This window comes from Rhagoletis pomonella, unplaced genomic scaffold, assembly GCF_013731165.1.
Source record: "Rhagoletis pomonella isolate Grant_MI unplaced genomic scaffold, Rhpom_1.0 Rhpom_scaffold_00003, whole genome shotgun sequence".
In the NCBI taxonomy this organism is placed as follows: Eukaryota; Metazoa; Arthropoda; class Insecta; order Diptera; family Tephritidae; genus Rhagoletis; species Rhagoletis pomonella.
Window position 1 is genome coordinate 93,374,233 of NW_023458557.1, and position 24,034 is coordinate 93,398,266.

At 33.3% G+C, this 24,034-nt stretch overlaps 1 protein-coding gene across 3 annotated transcripts in view; it reads left to right on the plus strand.

The window, feature by feature from the left end:
- Positions 1-24,034, plus strand: part of LOC118735819 (platelet binding protein GspB-like) — a 126,824-nt gene that overhangs the window by 79,499 nt on the left and 23,291 nt on the right. Inside the window, exon 2 of one of the 3 annotated variants that reach the window (XM_036465791.1) lies at positions 16,856-16,994. The exons of the other annotated variants lie outside the window; for them this stretch is intronic. The gene's annotated coding sequence lies outside the window, so the exon portion shown is untranslated. The remainder of the gene's footprint in view (positions 1-16,855; positions 16,995-24,034) is intronic. 3 annotated transcript variants of the gene reach the window in all.

Below are 24,034 nucleotides of genomic sequence, written 5' to 3' on the forward strand. Positions count from 1 at the left end.
ACCTTGCAATCATAAACCAAATAATGGCAGCCTGCATCACTGGCTATAAAAGTATAGATTTTATGTCGCAAGCTTATGGAATAATTAACGTATAAACTAGAAGTTTAAATAGAATGCTTTACTGGGAATAAAAAAGCTCAATAGAAATATTTCGGACAATGCTAAAGCGAAAGCCATAGTGACCGCGAAAACACTTCAGCAACTCATAAAATCCGTAATTTTTCAATACATATGCATATTAGGGTGCCTCACTAACAAAAAAAAAATTGTGGATTTTCCACCGGAATTATAAAATCTGTTATATTCTACGATTTCCACTAAAATATTTCGGAAAAATATTAAGATTTAAGTGAACTGAACCGATTTGAAAATACCCCCCAAAAAGAGTGCTGTTTATAAATAAAATTTGTTTTTAAAAATACTTTTCCCACAAGATCACCTCAGATAATATGTAGAAGAGTTTACGCTTCAAATGGGCTGCATAAAAATTCAAAAAAAAATTTGGGAACTAAAACAAAATATTAAAATTTTTGAATGTGTATTTTCAAATCGGTTCAGCTCACGTAAATCTTAATATTTCTCTGCAATATGATGTAGCAAATCCTAAAATATAAATAATTTTTTAGATCCCATGGAAAAACACTGCCGGTTTTTTAGGGAGAGTGATGCATCCTAATGTATATGTGTATGTAGTCACATTTCTCTGACATCTAGGTATGTTTTTAGATCGTGAGATAACATTCCACTCTACATAGCGTGGTTTTGAAGGTTTCATTACGACTGCAGATTTATTGAGTAGAAATTTTCACCGTATGCTCTTTACAACCTCACGTCAAATAACCATAAAACACCATTAAGGATTTTAAACAGTCGCACAATTTTCACGAACTGCTTCTCTAATGTAGTTGCGAGAATTTAAGAGCCGTTTCTGGCTTCCTAAGAGGACACTGAAAGCTCAAATTACACCTCTACCAGATCTTGGGCCAATTTGTCCCAATGTTTTGTATCGTAAGTGAGCCTCTCCTTGGTCTCTTTCGTTTTCCCGTGCCATACGTTAGCTTCAAAATATCAAAGGTCAACAGCGTTCAATCATCCACTCGGCCGAAAACTCCGATAAGTATTAGCTAGCCACAAATCATACATCGGGGTGAAGAATAAACGAGTTTATTTGAGTTTTGAATTACATACGAAATTTTAATTGCAATCAAATACCCATCGATGTCGGTCTCTCTTGCAAGAGATGAAGGCAGGAAACACTTTAGTGCCCCTAGTAGGATTAGAGAGCGATTCATCTTTGATGTTGAACATGGAGGTTGTCATTAGTTTGATCTTAAGAAATATTAACATCCAATAGACGATAAGAAAGCTCACGTTGATGGGTAACTGCGTTTTAAAGCTGCTCGTCTTTGGAGACCAAGAATGTATCAAGCCAATTTTTTATACCTTCAACTGAATTGAAGCGTACTCACGCGAACAAATGGTCGTCTGCAAGATCTGGGCTAAAAGACAAGACAGGTGGGCTATTACCTCCAACCGGTACCATCTAGAAAACGTTGACCACTTGTGCGACATGCGGCCTCGCCTTTGTCATGGTGTAAGATCTATGGCTCATGTCAGGTTGCCCATTTCGACCATTTTTCCCCGCAATCACTCGCTTCAATCGCATCATTTATTGCCTGCAAAGAGTCCTATCGATCATTAAACCACTTTTCAGAAGCACGTGATACGGGTTTCCTTTCTGGTACCAGCAAACACAGAGCATTTTACCTTGCTGACATGGATTTGGCTTTGGCGTCGCTGGTCCGGGTTCGTTGAGCTTAAAAAAGCCTTCTGGATTGTTTTAGGGAATACATTTTTCATCGCCGGTGATGATACAATGCAAAAACGACTGTGCTTTGCACCGTTGAAGGAGTACTTGGGAAACAGTGACACGCCATTCGATATTTCACTTGGTTTTGAGTTAGTGGGGCACTCAGTTTCCGACTTTCTGGACCATACCAATGGTTTTCAATTACAATGAAATGTCCTGTTGAGACGCGCCCAATAATTCCGCAGGTTCTTCTTGCGTTTGCCATGGGTGTTCGTCAAAAATTGACCCCAATTTGGCGCCTGGAAATGTTGATGGTCTGCTTTCCTTGTCTCAAATCACCACTTTTATAATGTCAGTACTCTTCGATTCAAGTGATGGAGCTTGAAATTCGTAAGCCTACCACAAAAGCCTTTTTTCAGATGAAAGTAAACTACCAGTGCTTCCCGCGAATGGGGTTTTGAATGGAAAAAAGCTGACATAGTCGTTGCACGAAAAAATATATATTGATGTAATGACATTACCACAAGATGTGGTTAAATGATGACGGTTTAACATTAAATATTCCATTTAAACAATCGTTAAATTTTTTTCTTTTGAACAATTTAATTTATTTGTGTTGTCGGAAGAAATAAATGTTTCAACTAAGTGGTGATGAAATGCTATTAATTTTGCAACTTCAACTCAACCTACGCCTATCAATTTCCATTGCGTTGATTTAAAAAGCAAAACGATCGGTGATCTCACCAAATTTTTATTCTTAACTCTTTTAGAAATAACGAGTATACAAATATCATACCCCCGATTTTTTCGATAATGTATATATGTACATTAGGGTGGTTCAAATTGTTCGGACGAAAGTTCTGCGAAACATCGCATGGTATTGTCGGTTTCTATAGATAATTCTAAGAGAAAATGTAGAAGAAACTATAAGTCGGAAATGAGTTTCCTGCCTATGCATTTTTAAAAAGAAAAATTTAGTTATTCACAAAATTTTATTTTTCCGTTATGTGCCTGGTTTAAACATAGTTGATTTCCACCAAGCCTTAACTGCAGTTTATGCCTATTGGAAAACGGAAATTACAACTCGAATGGGTAATTCCACCTATTGGATAGAAGAAAATGAAAGGAAAATAGCAAAAATTAAGAAATAAACCTTGCCAAACAAATGTCTGTATTTTATTTTATAACATTTTTAATTGATTTACCATACTTACTAAGTATAAATAAGCCCCGTGTCAAAATTATAAACGCACCACGTATTGAAAATTTTAATTTTAATTTATTTTTTGTTATTTAATTTTAGTTAATTTTTTTGGAAAGATATAATTTACTCTTCAACTAAAATCGTATAAATAAAATTTAACAAACTTTAATTAAAAATTTTACTATGTTTTGAAAAAGATTTAGGACGTGAAAAGGTTATTTTTTCATTTAAAAATGCACAGGCTTGAATTTCATTTCCGACACATGGTTTCTTCTAGAGAAACAGAAAATACCACACGATTTAGTAAAAAAAAAAAAAATGACCCACCCTAATGCACATATGTATTCCATCCCATCCATATCAAAATGCATTCATATTTAACAAAGAACGTGTGACCTCATTAAGAACTTTTGTACATAGAATGTTGCATTCGAGTATAAAGAATATTAAATATGTATAAAAAGAATGCAATTTGAACTTTTCAAAAGAAAAAATGTCAAGCACAATAACGGTTTACGATTTTATGTAATATCATTGAAAATAGTAGCTCTAACAAATCACATACTTTTTGAAAGCTCAACTGATCGATTGGCTTTTGTACTACGAAAGATTGATGGCAGTGCATTGTGAATGAGTTTGACAAATTGTCTAAAGAATCGAGTTTTGGCCGCATTCTATCAAAAAGCTGAATATCCACTGATCTAGAACATAAATGCATGTACAGTTATTCTTTCTGTGATTTCTGTGTAAAATGCATAACTTTGAGTGCATAAAAATTTGCTACGCTCACTGAAAACAAAAAAAAAAAAACGAAAACAAAAAAAATAAAAATAAAACTTATCTGCAGTCAGCACTGAGGTGTGTTTTAGATTTGTTTCTGTTCAACTCTGTTGATTTATTACATCATAGACATATTCGTGGAAGGCTCAACCTGCGCCAGCAAGCGAATGGTAACAGCGGGATATTTAGCATGACTTTAACAGTTATGCTTTTTATAAAATAACAATACGCACTTGACACCTGATAAGCGAAGAAAAAATCCAATAGGTAGAATTTTTCCAAATGTGCCCGCGGCGTTTCTGCGCTCGTTGCTGCCGTGACGGGTCGCACTTGAAATCGGTATCCCCTTGTTAGTAGCAGCGCAGCGCGTTAAAGAAAGGTCAAAGAAAATGTGCTATTTATGCTAAACAAAAAAAATTGGAAAACTAACGTTCACTGTATTTAGTTGCTGAAAAGCCGAAAGAAATTCGTCGGCATTTCTTTTTTCTTTCCAAGCATTTGTCTCTTTCGCCACTTGTACGACACTCGCTAGGAACCTGTCACACGCAGCGGTCATAAATATGGTTTATTGTCTACTTAAATGATGTATGATTTCTTAAAATTCTCAACTGCTTTTGTAGTGGTCAGTATGACATATGTATGTAGGTATAGCTATTGTTTTATTATTGTGCAATATAAAAACTCCAAGAAAAGTTATTTAATAGTCATAAAAGAGGCAACCAAAAGCAATAAAAAATATTAACCAAAAAACGTAATTTAACAATCAAAAAAATTCAAAATAAAAATATGTAGTTGTTAAGTGTCAGTTTACGCGTGACATGCGCGCGTGACATTTGGCAAAATTACAAATTTAAATTTTTGGCTTTGTTTGTGACATTTGGCGCGTTAATATTTACATGTTATCGGCAATTCGCGTATTATAGTTTGAGGAAATATCAAATTGCATACCGCTTACGTAGATATTTTCTAAGTTTTTGCATGCCATTTTGCACGTAATATTTTTTGTCTACTGTTAGATAATGAAAACAGATATGAAGCAGGTCAAAATGTACTAAAAATATGTAGCAAAGTGAATGTGGTTCTGCAGAAGTGCAAAGGTTGACAAATCCATTGCAAGTGCCCAAAAATGGACGCGAGACGGAGTAGTACTCAAATTTACGCAGTCTGTTCTTACGCAAAAAAAAAATAATAAAATCCTTAACGTCCGTCTTTACTAAGCTTTGTCGCAGAAACTGTACCTAAATTTGGACTAAGAAAAGCCTCAGGGAGGAGATATTGATATTAGAGGTCAAGCGGGCCGATAGATTAAATATTCGTCGCTACATTTTTCAGATTATTTTCTGAGCTGCCTCTCCTCCCTATACATAAATTATTTACCCAAACCAATAGGTAGAAAATCATATGAAGAGGTATGAAGACCCACGAAGTGCCTGGTTCCTAGTATGCGGACTCTGAATGCCGCACGACCGTCCTTCAGTTTCTAAAAGACTCGCAGAGGAATCGGGATTATGGCGGTTTTTATTCCGTGACGCATAGCAACAAAAACGAGCACAAATTTATGTACAAAAATAAAGATATTTCGTATGAGCCAAAGGTGTCTGCAGTCTATGAAGCTGCGTACCACTATCTCCTGCGGAGTCATTGAGCCACGAAGGGAAACTAAACAGGAGCTTCGGAATCGACATCAATGAATGTCACGACGGTTGATGGAATTTCGTCGAGCTCAACTAATAGCAGTCTAGGGTCTAAAGTCACTCCGTTGATCTACGACTCGAAACAATTTGTACTCTGTTTCACTTACGTCGGAAAATTTAAACGAAGCACTCTGAAAAGCATCGATAGGCTCATATGTATATGGCCAACGAAAGCCACCTTAGCTTAGGTTAGGTTGGTTTGGCAGTCGGTGCAAATAACCAACTCACTTAGACCTTGAAGGTAAATTGTGATACCACTGCAGAACACGGGAACCACAGTGGCTATTCTTCATAGAACTAAGCTCGTATAAAGCGTAGAATTGTCTTTATTCCTACGTCTGATAATTTCGTAAGAGAACAGAAATCGGCCCACCTAAAAAGCCTTCGTAGTCTTCGTTACGGCATGCGTACTACCGCATTTACTGCTAAGACTTCTGTTTGATAAACACAGCAATGGTCCGGAATTCGGACGGCTAATTCCAGTCCTAGTCCTTTAGATAAAACTCCGTAGCCAACCATATTGTCTAGCTTGGATTCATCCGTGTAAAAATTCATTTTCACCCTTTCTTCATGTTCTAGGGGTTTGCCGTTCTCTTCTAGACGGGATACTCGTCTTAAAGAGCCTATCGAAGGTTTTGAGGTTTTACTTGCGTTTCGAGTTGTTGCTGGCCACTATACAAGTGTTTATAATTTATAATAGTATTGGCCTGACCACCACCAACAACTTATTCCGACCGCTTGCCTGCAATTGCATAATGCATCGTTGGCCTTCCTTACTCTTTCCTCTACATTAGATTAGGTTTTAGCTACTATCGCAGCTCATAACAGGAAGGTCTCTTGTTGATCGGCACATGCCTAGTACCAACATTTGGCTATAGTCATAGGACACGAATTATAGCAAAGTGATCGAAATCAAATACAGAACCGCCCAAGGGTCTGTTGACATTAAATCAGCCCACAGTATGTATAATGTTGCGGAAATTATTCTTTGTGCGGAAAAAGATACTCGCACAGTAGCTGAGATTCCAGCTGAGCTCGAACTAGATACCAATAGAGCCAGCACATTAGATGTGACATGAGCTTTTCTTGCCAATTACTCCTCATTGCGATTTCTCCCACAAGTTTTATTCAATTCAATATTTTTTTGAGGTTGAGCCACCTTTAGTGCTAGACGTTTCCTTTTTGCCTTAAACAGCATGCCTAGGCGTGTTTGATGAATTGTCAATGCCAAGTTCTCAGTGACTTTGCATTACACACTATTAACACTTTTTAATGCTTTATTAAACGGCTTGCCAAGCGATAAAAGTACCTAGAATTACACAGCGGAAGTGATCAGAAAAAAAAAACGTCTTCGCATGCCGTTAGTTGTCAGCGGGAGAGAGCATGTTTGAGTATACAAAAAAAGTCGTGCATAAACTTCCCGGTATGGCAGTAAATTTTTTTTTTGCTGACCAAAGAACGCTGGTCAGCACTTAAAACAGTTAATTCATAAAGCGGAAAATGTTGTAGCAATGCATTTGTTGCGAAATACGTTATATAACGTGGGAATATATTTTACAACAACAAGATATGTATCTTCTTTTTAAAGATCTTTTTGGTAGAATTCCTACATTTAAATGTACATACATACATAAGTGCACATGTACGTATGTATAGCAGTTATGTAAGGTCTTGAAACATTTTTTGCTCAAACTTCAGAAGTTCTACCTCACGATCGCGCAGTAAAATAGTTAATGGAGGAAAAAGTTGCTGTATAATTTCACAGAAAACACAAAAAAGAATAGCCGGCCGTTTAGTGTTGGTTTCACATCAACACATATAATTATGTAGATATGTATGTATATATATGTAAATACCTACAGTGGTCGGAATAGTTATAGCCGCACCACATTTTGACAAGTTTTAACATACTATTTTTGTTGTTATTAAATTTTGGTTTTTTTTTTTATAAAAATATAGGTAATTCTTTAAAAAAAAAAAACTGTGTAAATCCAAATTTCAAACTTAAAAAAATCAAAAAACTTTCGTAAAAATTTCTAGTTTTTTTTAATTAAATTTCTTAGAAAGATTCTGAGTATGCAGTTTTGTAGCCCATTGAATTCTAGTAGAACAAAGTACTAGTTTCATATGGCTAAAAATTACGGTTGATTTTTTAGAATTTTTTTTGCCGACTTTGCTTCCATATAACGAATACATACAATTTATTTTTATATGGAAGAAAACCGAAACATTCTGGAAATATTTTTAAAAAAGTTTGAAATTTTTACGAAAGTTTTTTTTTTTAATACTGCACAAAGTTTGAAACTAATATGTTTTTATAAAAAAAAAGAACCATAATTAAATAACAACAAAAAAATTTTTTTGAAAACTTGTCAAAATGTTGTGCGGCTGTAATTATTTCTACCACTGTATGTATATACCTGCGCAAAGTTGGTATTTGCAAGTGAAAGAGCTCAAAATGTTGCTTGCTTTTAATTACATACTCGGCAAGGTTTCGCACTTTAATTAGATTAAAAATAAAAGTGTACAAGACAATCGACAATACACGGAGCAGGTAAAAATGGCGCAATGAAACCACAGCAGTAGCACCAGAACAACAACCAATAAGAGAAAAAATAAAAATAAACAATAATGTCTTAACAATTACTCGCATCAGCATATAGCACGATACTTATGTAGTATGTATGGTATATATTTATGGCTTTAATGTATGTGGCGCTGTGTGGCGCGGCTTGTTGATTTCTCTAGACTTAACACTTTAAGTGCCAAACAAGCACAAATACACATGTACAACAAAAAGGTCATTGTACAGTTTATTGCAGGTATTCAACGGTACACGCCACAAGCATAGGAGAAACATTTGTGTGTGTGGATTCACCTGAATATTTAGTAGCCAGATGGCGATTTAAGAAAATCTGCTGCTTTTCAAATACATATGGTGTAGCGTCCTTATCACATGAGCATAGTAGCATTTTCACTATTATATATATCGATAACTAAGTACGTAAGTATGTTTATCGGCAAATAAATCGACAACTATCTCGATAAAAACCCCAGTAATATCGATAGCTATATGAACAATATATCGATCAATCTATTGATAAATAGATCGATTAACATAGTGATAAATGAACTATACTATACATATGTATCTAGAAACTAACTCCGATAGAAATATCGATTAATAAGTCGACCATAATATTATTCCTTAAGCGGAGTATGAAGCAGTGCGTTTAAGCCAGGGACCGCAACGGTTATGGCCTTTCTAATGCGATTTTCATTTCTCTAATCAAATTTATCTTTGGTTTATCTTTGTAGATTTATCTGCAATTTTTGGATATCTCCAAGGTTTTTAACAACCATTTAGTTTTAAGAATTTGTTTTTTGGGCCAGGTATTTTGGGTATTTGAGTCAACTCAACATCCCATACCACGCTGCAATGGTGTTGGAGCAGCCTGCAAGAAAAGACCCCTTGGGAAGCTTTCTAGGTTACCTTTATCGTAGGGAATTTCCAAATTACCGGTCCCAGTATTGAGTCATGAGCTGCCTCCGATAAAAGCGTTTTAAATTTTACACCACCTGCGGTACTTAATGTACCGTATGTGATGGATCGCTCTTCTCGATAGTCTCCACTGATTTTAAGAAGGTATTCCGGTAACCGAAAGTATTTTTCTATGGTCTATAGCGCATCGACTCGCCTCATCGAGTTGAAGATATTTGTGACATCTAGGGTTGCCAACAGCATAATGGAACATCAGAAATGACTTCCCGATTCCGCACTTGTAGTCGCTTCAACCAACTTTTGTTAGCGTATATCGTCGACCTTCTTTCACAGAATCCATGCTGCCTTTTGGAAAAGTCCCCGGAAGCTGCTTGAAGTCGTGGGCTTAAAAACGTCTCGACGTCCATGGTACACATATGTCTATATGACGATGGATAGTCTATAGGTGTATTTTCCTTGCCGATTATTTCATTTCCATATGAAGTCGGATGGTTTTTCATTATTTCTTTACTTCAAAAAATCTTCAACTTCCCAGATATTCCATATGCTGGAAATTTATTCTTCAGAAAATGTTGCCAATAGTTTGAATTTCACTGGTGTTTATGATTATTCTTGAACTAAGTTTTTTGCCAGATTAGCATATTTTTACTAACCACTTGCTGTCATCTACCTTTTCATATAATTGGGCATAAAATAAAAATCCAGCACTTTGCGTTATCCTCAACTCAACTTCAATATCAGAAAATCATTTGCAGCTCATTTACTGATTCTTTTTATAAGCCTTCATTGGCTTTTGATTATTAATTAACATTTCAATTTTACGATTTGCTTGACTTAAGTGTGACTTAAAGCACTTTACGGAGCAACACTTAAAGTACAAATGACTTTTCCATGGCAATATAAATAAATTCATGTTTCCATAGTACAAATTTCTAATCAAACTTCACAGTACGCTATTTAGCAACTTGATCTTTTTTTACTCCCTTTTATGATTGCGGGCGTTGTTGTGCTCCTTTGTGGCTTTGTGATCTTCTGATTTTGCTGTGGAGTATGTCTGCATGTCTACTTATAGTCACTCTTTTTTTCAGCTAATTTAAAAACCCTTTTTATATTTCAATTCAACTATATAATAAAAGGCTTCTAAAAGTGTGTCCATTCAACTATTTGTTTATTTGTTTAGTAGTATGCTCAATACTTTTATGCTTTTGTCATAGAAACTTTTATGACTGCAATTTCGACACACAACTTTTTTATGTTTGAAACTTTTTTATGCTTTCACGCTGGTTATTTTATGACCCCGCAGTTCAGATGGTGGGTGTAAACAAGCACTGCGTTGTTTAGAAGTTGTCTTGTTGTTTGAAAGTTGGAATAAGGAATGCTTGAAAGGTTGTCCCAAATACTTTTTAAGATGGAAGTGTGTTAGCATTTGATTGTGAAAAGAACTTGATACGACATAAACGTTCTGCTACGACGTACAGTGTTATATTTTGAACAAACAAATTGACAAATTCAAAAATCTCGAGAGCGAGAGGACATAGCGAAGTAAATGTAATGACTTTTAAAAATGTATTTTATTTTTATCTCAAGTTTTATACAGATATTTTTGCTGTTTTTTTTTTTGTCAAGAGATTTATTACCATGGTAAAAAAACAACAAAAAAAAAATCATATTGAATTTTTTTAAGCTCATTGCATACCTATTTTAGGTTACAAAAAATTCAAAGATTTTACTTTTGAACGTAATTCTCAAAAGTAAAATTTTATTTTTTTTGCCCTAAGAAGCACTTTATTTAATTGACTTTTAAAAAAAAAAATCAAAATGAGTTTTTGGTTTTGCGACCATGGAAATGGATTTCTTGACGCAAGAAAAGCAAAAATATTTGCTGAAAACTTTTAAAAAGTTCATTGCATACTGATTTCAGTTCAAACAAAAAGAATATTGAAAACCTTCTATTTTTGCAGGTCATTTTAAAGGTACAGGTAATCACTTATCCTACGAGACTATTTTCCTGAATTCTGCATTTCAAAAGCTTTGAAATACTGTTAAACTTTTAACTTTACTGTTAGTGTCTTTGCAATGCTAGAAATCTGATTTGAGAAACTGAAACAAAAAAGTATTAAAAAAGTATTTTGGTAAAAAAAATATCGTCAGTACCTCAGAATTCTATAAAAAGAATATTTTTGGGAACAAATTAAAAAAAAAATACTTTTTGAATCTAATAAGTTAAATTAACTTGTTACATAAAAATTAGGTGGCAACCCTATTTAGAAATAAGCTATGTTGAAGAGTACATATTTTTAGTGTAATGTGGCCACACTCAACGAGAATATTTCTGATTGAAGTTCCCAAAAATATGTATACTAAGTTATTTTAGTTAAATTTTGTATAATCGAAAATAAGTGGTAACCTTACACTAATATCTTAAGGGCAAAATATTGTTTAAAAGCTTCCATTTAGTACCGGTCAAGAGTAATATTTTGTCATCATTTTCTAAACAAAAAATCTATTCAAAAATGTTTCTGCTCTTTTTGATTTTTAAAATACTTTCCAATCAATAACAAAAATATAATAGGTGGCAACTTTATACATATATTCCTGGAGAAAACACCCATTTAGACAACCTTAAAATGCAAAATTTCATCAAAATTGTTGGAGCAGTTTCCAAGAATTTTATTGAAAAATGCCCTATCTCAGAATTTTGTTGAAGAACGCCCTATCTCAGCTGCGCGATTCAAAAACGCCCTATCTCAACATATTTTCAGTATGTTTTGAAACCAAATTCCGAAGTAGGGCGTTCTTGAAAAGTTTTCTAAGATAGGTCGATCTTCCACTCAGCTGTGGATATGCAATCTTAGGCACTATAAGGTATACTGTGGACATTTTCTGCAAGCCATTGGAAAAAAGTTATTCTCACTTGGATAAAACATCCCTGTCGTGCTAAGGGTCTTAGCCTAAGGCAAATGTAACCAAAGAACACAGTAACACCTGCAAAAAATTTAGAGCAATTTCATTGATAAAAGGGAAGGTTGCACCGAGGATAAAAGAAAAATGTTAACAAATTACGGAGAGTGAACAAAAAATCACCGAAATGAATTAGACCAAAACGTGTTTCAAACAAAGAACTGCGACAGCAGCACACAACGAATTGATTTCCAGCTGAGTTGGACGCATAAATTTTCTTGTAATTGCAGAGAGGAGGCTATGGTAGGCAGAGATTCCAAATCCCGAAACCGTGGGTGTTGTAATGGCAGTAAAGGAAGAACGAATAACATAAATAGGATAAGCAGGAATATAAATTACGAAATGCTAAATTGAAATTTGAGACAGCCAAACGCATTGAAAGCAAGATGCGCACACGCGCTGGGTGGGCAAATTAGGAAGAGCTGAAGTAAATATGTAAACACAAAACAGAAGAAAATTGGGCGGTCAAACAAAAAGAAAAAAATACAAAATAACAGCAAAATATGGAGAGATTGAAATATTGAGAAATGGAAAAAATTGATGTATGTGTATGTGAGTTTGTTTTTATTTGTATTAGTGTTTATGCGCCGCAAAGGACGGTTATTGGCAGGTTAGCGCAGGTCACTGGCAAAACGGAAAACATTTGTGCAAAGGTGGAATTGAAGGGAATCAAGCGTAGGCACAATTTGTTGGGTCTTGTACACGCATACATACATACATACATACTCCATATGTCGACAATTCACCTACGTACATATATATAAAGAGCGTCAATGTGCCATTGTTACTACTTGCATTTGTTGTAACCGTTGCGTGTCCAAAGTGCCGACAGTGTACTTAGCGTTGTCGCATTATCGTCACATATGTACCTAGTTATCCGAGATTTTTTCCCGAAAAAAAATGTATACTCAGAACCAATTAAAAAGGGAATAAATCAAGTGTTATTAAAATACGGCGATAGAGTTAGAATGAGAAATGACCGAATGTGACCGAAGGATAACAATGAAAAAAGATTTTTCATTTTCGATAAAAATACTGTTTTGCTTCTGTGAAACCTCTTACTACCTCTTTTTGTCTACTTTAAAAAAAAGAAAATCTCTGATGGCATCCCTTATACATACTAGTTTTGTATGCAGCATACATACATACATACATAACAGGTATACACGAAACCTGCTAGTGCTTCTAAAAAGGATATATATGTATGTTTGCTTATCTGCGTCCCTTAAGGATAATAAACAATAACAGACTCGCTTGAATTGAAATTGTTCGAAGATTGCTAACAAATTGTTATTGTACGCCCTTAACTGCATTGCTAGGAAAAATACAGGCAAATGCAATTTTAGAGTCCTTTTAGATAAGGCTCGAAAAAGTTGTGTATTTTGTCGGCGTTTGTTTAATGCAGAAAAAATTAAATATTTACAAGACAATTACAAACAAACGAACAAGGCTTAGAATCAATACTCTGACTTTATTTAGCCGCCAAATTTTCCAGTCATAAACTAGGTTGAAATTAATCGAGATCAGCTGAGTAGTATTAGTTCTTTGACGAAAAAGTTACCAGAGCTCCCAGGGGTTCCCTTCGCTAGCCTTTCTGGTTAGCATACTTCGGAAGCTCTAGGGTCGTTAACTCGTTTTTTTTTTTTTTACTTTGAACCTTTCAGAATTTGGATCCTGGAAAATTCTTTAGTGTTTGGGGTTTCAGAAATTTTTCGTTAGTCTTTTACGCCTTTTTTGCATTTAAAGATATATTTCGGAGCACTTGGAATTTTTCGATTTTTTGGTAGTCTTTCGTGACTTGGCGATCTTTACTTTAGACCTTTCAAAATTTTTTAAGTATTTTTTCGAAACTTTGTAAGATTTTTCGTAATATTCGCAGTTTCATTTTGGACCTCATTTTGGAGATTCTTTCAACATTCTTTTTTGTTGTACTTAAATGACTTTTTCGTCGTTTTCTTGGCACTTTTTTGGGGATTTTGAATACCTTAGTTTTTTCGGTTAACTGCGGAATTATTCGTTTATTATGGAGTTTTATTTTAAACCCGCAGGATTTTTTAAAATTTTTCCGGAAATTTGTGCGACTTTACCCGCCATTTTGAATTTTGCACGAGAGCGCTCAAAATTTTTTCGAAATTCCTTCGGAGTTTTATAAGATTCTTTCCGGAGCTTGGGTTTTTTGTCATTTTTTCAGATATTTTTAGAAATTTGTAGGTTTTTTTATGAAATTTCGGTTTCATTCTTGACTAAAAACATTGATAATGAAATTAAATTGGGCTGTATTCTTGTTTTCGCACGAATCGAAAATTTGAAATTTTTTTATAGAAAACGTACAAAATAAAAGAATACGCCTCATTATTCTAACATTTTTGAAACTTTTTCGGACATTTTTTAGGACTTTTTTTATGTCGTTTGAACGTGATATTTTTCCGCGCCTGTCGGGATTTTCCGTAACTTAGCGGGTTTTATTTTTGACCCTTCAGAACCTTTTTGGATTTTTTCGGAGCTGTGTCGAATTTTTCGTAATATTTCGACATTTATACAAATCTATGAAAATTTCTTTCCGGGAGCTCTCAGATATTTTCTGAAATTTTCCAACTTTTTCAGAATTTTGTAGGATTTTTCGTGAGCTATAGAATTATTATTTTTTTTTTTAATTTTCCGCTCTTCTCATGTAAAATACTTAATAGCAGCGACATGAGAACAAAATGTAATGTCAAGAACATTTCCATAAAAAAACCAAACGGAAAGAAAGGTATTGAGATCAGTTTGAACGAAACAAAATGAGAACAAACAAGAATTTTTCATTTTTTTGCAAGAAAAGTTCGTGGCTTAAGTCTTTCGTTGACTTAATCTGCATAATTATCTTTCTATAATTTTCATATTCAATAGTTGAAAGAAGATTTGTTCACGTTTCGTTCGCTGTCGGAAAGTTCCTAAGTTCCTTAGACTTTTGTTTCAGTTTAGTTCTTTTCCAAAACTTTCCAGAGACTTTTCTTCCGATTTTGTTCTCTTAGAAATGTTCCCGAAAGTATTGTTCGCATTTCGTTCTCTTTGGGAACGTTTCACAGGGTTTTGTATATAAGTCCCATTGGGAATGTTCTCGACAATTTTTTTCTCATTTAGCTTTTGGTTTTGAAGCGTTCTTAGAAACAAAACTACGAGAACGAAATTTAGTTTCGATCATACCTTTTGTTTTCGGTTCCTGCTTAAATGGAATATGTAAAACTCACACATGAATATCATTGGTTAAGTAACCTACTTATGTGCGTAACATACCCACTTGCAACATACAAATATATGCATATGTATACTATCCGAAATATCGTTGAAACAATCTTGTATCATGTCCGAATAGTATTGAGTTGTGTATGAATGAATTGAAGTTTATATACGAAAAATTCAAACGAAGTATACCATCAAAATTACCAAAAACAACAACGTGTACTCGTAGGTGCATAAGTACGAGTATTATAAATAAACCGACAGTAGGCGAAAAAAATGCATTTCAACTACTGCGGCAGCACTTTACTTTGTTGTTGAGCAGCAATTTCATTTTTGGTTTTAGGGCCATTCCATTGTGACTGGTGGGACATTTGACTCCACAATGAGAGCAGTTGTGAATTATTTTGCCAGATACGTATGTCGTCGGAACTTATACAACTGTGAAAGATACTTTTGACGAATACATAGATAAATAAGTAATGTAAACAATTTTTTTTTTTTCAGAAAAAACACCAAAAAATGTTTAAGTTCTGTGTAACTATTATTTGAATGAATAAAAGAAAATCCCTCTATTTTATCTTTGTGAACACAAAGACGAATTTTAGTCAAAACACTGAATTTTTTAGCCAGATTTTTGGTGTTGTAAAATATGTACTATAAGCTATCTTTTCCACTAAAAAAGGAATTTTATATAATCTTCATAGAAATGTAAAAAAATATTTAAAATCTTGACTAGTGGGACAGGTCCTTGTGACTAGTGCAAAGTAGTTATGAAGTCAAAGTTTCTATAGACAAAAATTACAGCTTCCTTTTACTTTTTTTAATATCTTTCAACAGGTTAATAAAATTTAGTCATTTAGCAAGAAGTTACAACTGAAATAGGGATAATTAAGGCACTTTAGAAATCATGTCGTTTTCCACTTTTACATGGAATGACCCTTTATTTATTAATTTTTGGATTTTTCCGTACAGTGACGTTGCAAGTAGCGAATCATTATTAACTGCATATGTACACGAAATGCATGGTTATGTAATGATTACGCATTCATAATCATAATCAAATGATATACTCATGTACAAACATGTAAGGTGGCTTTTGTTTGCAACTCTTTTCGTTTTTCGTTCGGCTGTCACATAAAGGAAATACAAAAAATCAAAATATGTGTCAAACTCAGGCATCTAACTGCTACTTTTATGGCATGCAATGAATTATTATTTGTAAGCATATTTTTTTTTTTAAAGCACTTTACAACATTTTGCCTTTAAGCAAGTGCATTTGTCTTTACAAACTTAATCCTACATACATAAAAAACATGCTTTTTTTTTTAGTAAACAAAAGATTATAGTGGCGTTGAATAAGCTCGAGCGAGCACCTAAAACAGTGGTGAACAGACTGAGATTAAGTGGGTTTATATGTGCTCGTATTTACATATAATTAAAAGTGCAATTTCATTACGAGCAAAAAATTAAGGCTTCACAGTGCTTCGAAAAAGAAAGTAATTTATCAATATTGAAATGTATTTTTTTTTTTTTGTATTATTTTCATTTAATTTAATTTAATTTTTCTTTTATTTATTTTAGGTTTTAAAGTTTTTATTTTCTTTTACTTTATTTATTTCTATAAACAAAACCACTGACTTTTACCAATTTCTGTAACCAAAAGTTTTTTCTTTTCTCTCCAGGTAAACACCAGTAACCATTTCTCATGTACAAATCCTCTAATCATTTATACAATTTCCCTGTGATTAATTGCTATTTGCAATAGCAACCGTTAAGTTTTTGGAAATTTAACAGCAGCATATGCTCATATAAAAGAAACTGGTAGGTTTACTTAATTGGTAGATTCATCCATTTATCAAACACGTGTGGGCATTTCCACTGTAAATATTAGGGTGTTCCTTAAAATAACAACATGATGGACCACCTCTTTATTTGGTTATATGTACAAAATAAAGGCACCCACAAAAATTTCAAAATTAAACAAAAAAAAATTTACGGACGCTAGCAAAGTTTGAAAAAATTAAATTTTTTAGATTACAAAAATTCGAAAAAAAAAAATGTTTTTAACCGGCTGTCACTCGGAATTAATGATAAAAAACTGATGCTATTTAAAAAATTCCATGTGGAAATGAACTTAATGACTATTTTTTAACGTAAAACAAATAAAACACAAATATTTTTTAATGCCCTATATTTTTCAATACAATTTTTTCCATTTAATGCCAAGTGGAAATCCAGCATAAGTTTCAATACTATGTCAAATTTATCAGATTTATTTTTTTTTTAACCTTCATATTTTTGTGGATATCTCAACTTCGTAAGTTATAAAAAATAAAGTACTGCCCTAAACAAAATTTTAATGTGTATATTTTTAAGGACTGCCGTAATACATCGGGTTTTAGTCACACACAGAAACTATAAATTTGCTCAAATATAATTGTTTAAAAACGACTGAAAAATATTTAATAGATACATAGGTACCAAAAGAAATTTAATTATATCGCAGAAAACATACAAATGTACTATACATATGTATGTACATTAAAGTGGTGCAAAAATGTATGTAAAAAAATAAGGTCGGATTTTTAATGCCAACACCCCCTAGGATTGTTCTATATCGAAAAAAAAATATACCCCTATTTGTTATTTTGAAAAAAAAACAAAAATAGGGAGTGCTCAAAGCGCTCAAAGTTTTCCATGTATTTTAAATGGGGGAAAAACAACTTTTCGTAGAAATAGTGTAGAATTCTTGAAAATCAACAGTTTTCGATCGGAAAACTTTTTTTATCTTCAGGAGATTCCCAATAATAATACGCAATTGTCTTTTTAACCATTTTTTCATAGTAACTATATTTTATAGATGCTCCAAAACCCCTAGAAAATGCAATGGAAAAATCTTTAATCATAAAAAATGGTTAAATAAACAATTGGATATTAATACTGGAAGTCTCCTGAAGAGAACCAACGGTTTCCCGATTGAAAAATATTGATTTTTAAGAGTTTTATACCATTTCTACGAAAAATGGTTTTTTCTCCATATAAAATACATGGAAAACTTTGAGCGCTTTGAGCACCCCCTAAGTATTTTTTGATTTCAAAATAAAAAAATAGGGGTATATTTTTACGATATAGAACAATCCTAGGGGGTGTCGGCATTAAAATTCCAACTTAATTTTTTTGGACCACTCTAATGTACATATATAGTTATTAATTTCGGTTTTAATTACCAATCAGCAGTTACTAACATTTCTTTGATTTCAAAATTCTCTCTACTTGATATTGGAGCAATATGTGCATGCGGTGGGCAGAAAGCGCCTTTACTTTGCTTGGCCTTTACAAAATGTATAGAAAGCTTAAAATAAAAAACTTTACCAGCGATGCTCAGAGAGAGCTTTTACTCTCTGCAGTTTACGCGCACCTTGTAAAATCACGAGGCAAATTTAATGCGTAGGCGACCTCGAAAATTTCAGTATTGCCGAGGGCCCGAAATTGTTAACTAAAACATATGTTAAAATAATAAAAACACATGAAAAAAATAACACGTGAATAGAATTAATGAATTTCATCCACCAACTGTGTTAACTTGGATTTTCTACTAATTTTCGGCATTTTTATTAATATTTTGGCTTGTTATTAAAAATACTACCAAACAAATATTTATTCGCAAAATCTATTCACCTTATTTCATATTTGCAACATGGGGCGTTCCCGTAACAACCTCGTAAAATTACGAGTTTTACATAGTATAAGAGTTTAAGGAATTACCCCTACTGTTTCTTCTCTATTAATTAACGAGAACAGGAAGTATGTACAGTAGACCGTACCACCTTATACAAAAAAATTTCGAGTCTAAAGTATTTTTGCAATGCAATTATTATTATTTTTTTTTGCTGAACCTAGGGGTTGCCTTTTTAATTGTTTCGGTGACAATAAATTTTTTTTAAATAGTTGTACTGAAATAATCGAAATACTTCCTTTTAGCCTATTTCCAGGGACAGAGAACGCGTTCCAGTTTTGGCTTAGTTGAGCATGATAACAAAATGTAGCATTCCCACAAAAGAACCAAACGGGACCAAAAGTTTTGCGAGCTGTTTGGACGAGAACGAAATGAGAAAAAAAGGTCCTGGAACGTGTCCGTTAAGAAGAAAATGCGAACAAAACTCTCCAGAAAAACAGAATTAGCATAAAACTTTCAGGAACGTTTCCAACGAGAAAAAAAGGAAAACAAAGGTATCGAGAGCGTTTTCAGGGACGATCAAATAACAAAAAAAAAGTCTGCGGAACGTACTGCTATAGAACAAAACCAGAGGATCTGAGGTCTGGATCATTTCAACTTCCAGATCGTTGATCTTCAGGTTGAACTGTTCATTTATGAAACAAGTTTTTAATTTTCTGTGCTTAAGTCTTTCGTTAACTTAATTTGCATAATTATCGTTCAGTTATTTTTTTATCAATTCTAGTTTTCAATCTAATGAACGCTATTTGGAAAAAATTTGTTCTCGCTTCCGTTCTTCGCGAACTCTGTCCGAAAGTTCCTGAAACTTTAGTTCCCAAATTGTTATTCGAGAGAAAGTTCCTTAGACTTTTGTTTCCGTTTGGTTCTTTCTAAAACGTTCCGGAGTCATTTGTTCCCATTTTGTTCTCTTAGAAATGTTCCCGAAAGTATTGATCGCAATTTTTTCTCTTTTTTTTCTCTTTTCTCCCATTGAGAACGCTCTCGACTGCTTTGTTCTCATTTTGGTTTTGAAGCGTTCTTGGGAACAAAACTATGAGAACGACATTTAGTTTCGATCATACCTTTTGTTCTCGGTTCCTGCCTATTTCCGCCAAAGGCTTAACTGCTGTTAATAGCTAATATAAGTTTAAAGAATTATAACATGGCGCGATCGTCAAGGTTTATTTCTTAATTTTTTATTTTTTATTTTTTCTTTCGGTTGCCTGTACTTAATATGATCATTTGCCACCTACGAGTTGTAATCTCCTCAAAAACGTCGATATACCATATATCATACTTTTCACTATAAATGTAAGAGTTCCTCTTCCTTAAAATAGTCTCTCATTTCATGCTAACCGAAAGAATTGATTTTTTGCAAAGCGGCTTCCTATTTCTAAACTGACAATAGGCAATGACAAAGCGGATTCAAAGCAAATAAAACTGGAAAGTAAAAAAAAAAAAAAACATTTAACTATAGAATACGTTGTATGTATACTTATATATCTGTATATGTATGTAAGTGGTATGACCACTTGTGTGGCGAAAATCCAGAAAATTCGCAATTTTCGGCAAATCACCAGCAAACAGGTAACAACAAGCCAGCAAGTAACAAATGGTTTTCTTCCCAATTTGCCTACAAAAATACAATGCAAGTATGTTTGGCTAAAAGTAGGCGCAAACAACAGCACTGCCTGCCGGCCAGCCTCTTGGAATTCGTTTTGTGCACGTGGTTACAAAATGAATGTAGCAGCTTAACACAGCGGCTAATGTGATTAAGGGTTACGCTTTTGTTTTAAAATACCAAACAGAAACGACCCAATGATGTGCGGCGGTGGTGGACATGATTTCAGGCAAAGCAGTACATACTATGTAGTTATTAGGAGGCGTAACTTGAAGGTGGTGGTTAGGTAGGGAATAAAGTAGATAAATGTACATACAAATGCAAATTTGTATATGTTGAAGAGCGTGTCTTTAGTATGCAAAGTTACAGTGTTTGAATTTAAAAAACATTACCCGTTTTTGTTATATGTTGAAGAGATAATACAGCTTTTCGCCAAATAAAATAGAAAATTCTCTCACGCGATTTATGTATGTCAAAAGCAACAAATTAAGTATATGTACTCGCATTATAAACTATTCGTACTGCTTTTTACTTTTACTTAAATTTTATTTCCTTTAGTTATAATCTCAAAGTGTTTCTATTTCATCGCTCTCATGCAAGCAAAGAGCATTGACAAACTTAATCCACAACAATACATAGCAGCTATACAAATTTCTCATCAAATGCCATCAATTGTGCAAAAGCGTGTGAATTTGTTAACCTCATTTGATGTTTGTTTTATAGCTTTATTTGCCTGCCAAATTAGTTTGTCTTAGATTGATACATACATATCTACTTACAATCTGAATGATAGTAGCACGCAATTAAGCTGTGCACAAAGATTTACGATGAGCCACTTTTGGTGAGAATTTCTTTAATGAAAGCGAAATGTTAGCATTGTTGTTGAAAACCCAAAAAAAAAATAAATTGTTGGCTTTACTTGCTTATTTATAAAAATTGCGCCAATTAAAACTGGTTTAGCGCTGGCAAGTTAGAATTATTGAATGAAATTAATAATTCACTTTAGTTGAGCACTCCGAAAACGTAGGTGTGAAAGTAAATACTAGCTTAACTAAAATCTCGCTTCAAAGACTTTTCAAACTAATAAACAATAATTACTTAAGGCTCAAAGATTGACTCACCATTAATTGCTTCTCGGTATCTAGTATACCACATTTGCTGCGGTTTCGAGTATTCAGTTTTTCGGACTGAACAGAAAAATTGCTTTAAAAACAAACAAAACAGGGTTTACTTCAACTCTTTTGCAGCACCTATGATGCCTGAGTGGGTAAGCTCAGGCCGCAGTGAGTACTGGAGAGCAGTGAGTGGGCTATTCTTCCTTTAGAAAAAAAAGTAAGTGCGCCTGGCCCATACTGGAGAAGTGAAACATGTCTACCGCTTACATGCCTTAACTTAAGGTTATACTTTTTGTCTTTTTTCTATCTATTTATATCCCTACCTGTACCCTTTTCGTTCTAATTACATTTATGTCATTCTGTTTTCCTTTATCTTTACTTTAATCCTTTTCTTCGTCTACATATTCACATAGATAATGTGGGTGCGATGACGTAATAAAAATGTTATGCGATGTTATGTCAGTTAATGCGATGCAATGTGATGTGATATCATGTGATATGTAATGTGATGGGATGCCATGTCATGCCAAATGATATCATATCATATGATGTTCTGTCGTATGATGTCATATCATGTGTATCGATAACAAAATCGATAGTAACATCGATAAATATATAGACAACAAAACCAATAAAAATATCTATAACAAATTCAATAAACAATATGGGTAGAACATCGATAAAAATATATATAACAAAATCGATGAAAATATCGATGAAAAAATATATTGAAAAAAAATTTATAAAAATTTCGATAACAAAATCGATAAAAATATGAATAACAAAATCGATAAAGAATATTGGTAAAAGATGTATTAAAAATTTTGATAACCAAATCGATACAAATATTGATAACAAATTCGAGAAAAAATATCGATAAGTACCGAGAAATCCGAAAACCTCTAGAATCACGAAATGGTTCCCAGATTGAGTCTCTGTGTCTCTGTCTACATATGTATATCCTTTTCTTTATAATTATTTTATTTTAATTTTTTTTTCTCTGTCCCCCTTTGCCCTTGCATAAGTAAAGTATTTAAATTTACTTTGATTTTCATTTTTGCCTTTATCTTTACGTATCTTTGTTTTTGTATTTATTTTTGTGTTTGCCTTTATCCTTTCCTTTATCTATGTACGTACTCACCTTTGTTTTAATTCGTGGATTGGTCTTTTTCTAAATGTTATTCTTTAACCTTTTATTAGGACGTTTTTGTTAAATTAATACCATGTGCATACACTCAAGAAGCACTTGTTTCCGTTCCAACCATTTCCGTGTGCAAAAAAAAAAACATCGGTTATGAAAGCTCTTTCAGCATTTATTAGGGAGGCTGGCAGTATTTTAGTGCTTTAAAGCTAAGGCCTTTTCATCGGGACAAAGAAGCCGTTAATATTTGTTATTCTGCTTTACTCAATATTTTAACTAACTTACTATCATTCTTTGCTATAATAATCCTATACAGATAGTTGGAGTGTATCGGAAATTTTCCACTTGGTAGATTTTGAGAGTTTGGGATTTTTTTGTCGAAACTCTTTGTCGTAGGTAGGAGTCAAGGAGAATTCATATTTAAATTTTCGCAGCAATCCTCATATCGCTCTAGAGCTCCCTCTGAGAGTGGTGGTGATATTCCTTCTAAACAATTCTCTAAACATTTAGTTGATTTACAGTAACAGCAAGGAATGTATGACCTTCAAGCTTACCTTATGCATCGTCTTATCATATTTTCGGTTTATTAAAATGCTTCAAGATCTTTATTTAGTCAATTATGATTATTATGAAGAGATAGATGAAGAAGTTACTTAAAGGTTCAAACCAATAAAAAAAATTAACACTTACTAAATACTAATATTTCATAATATTTTTGAAAACACGAAACTATTGAGTTTATTTATAGCCCACTAATTAACAGTATTATAATAAAATACCCAGTTATATTGTCTATCTCTCTATGAAAGTGAAGTATGTATGCTAATAAAATCCATATATAAAAACAAAAAGCTTTTGCAAAAAAACAATATTTGATTTGCTTGTTTAATCAATTTTCAATACTCCAAAAAATTCTGTTATGGTAATTGCTTAGTTGTCTCGAGGAATAATTGCTTGTTTCTGCAAACATTTTTCTGATTTTTTTTTTTTTTTTTTACGGAAGACTTCTTCATTACTTAGCGATGACATAGTTGACTTTGACTGGAAAATGAGCTAATTTAGCCAAGAGCATAAAAGCAGATATTTACAAAAAGCAAATATTTACATTTTTGTAATTAAACACCCTGAAAGATAAGAAATCAGCGACTTTGATGGCAAAAATTAATTAGCAAGAAGAATATTCGATGGTTGTTGATTGACAGATAGCCGAAGGGAAGGTATTTCATTAATTTGCACTTAAGTGATGGTTTTAATTAAAGGAGAATACAT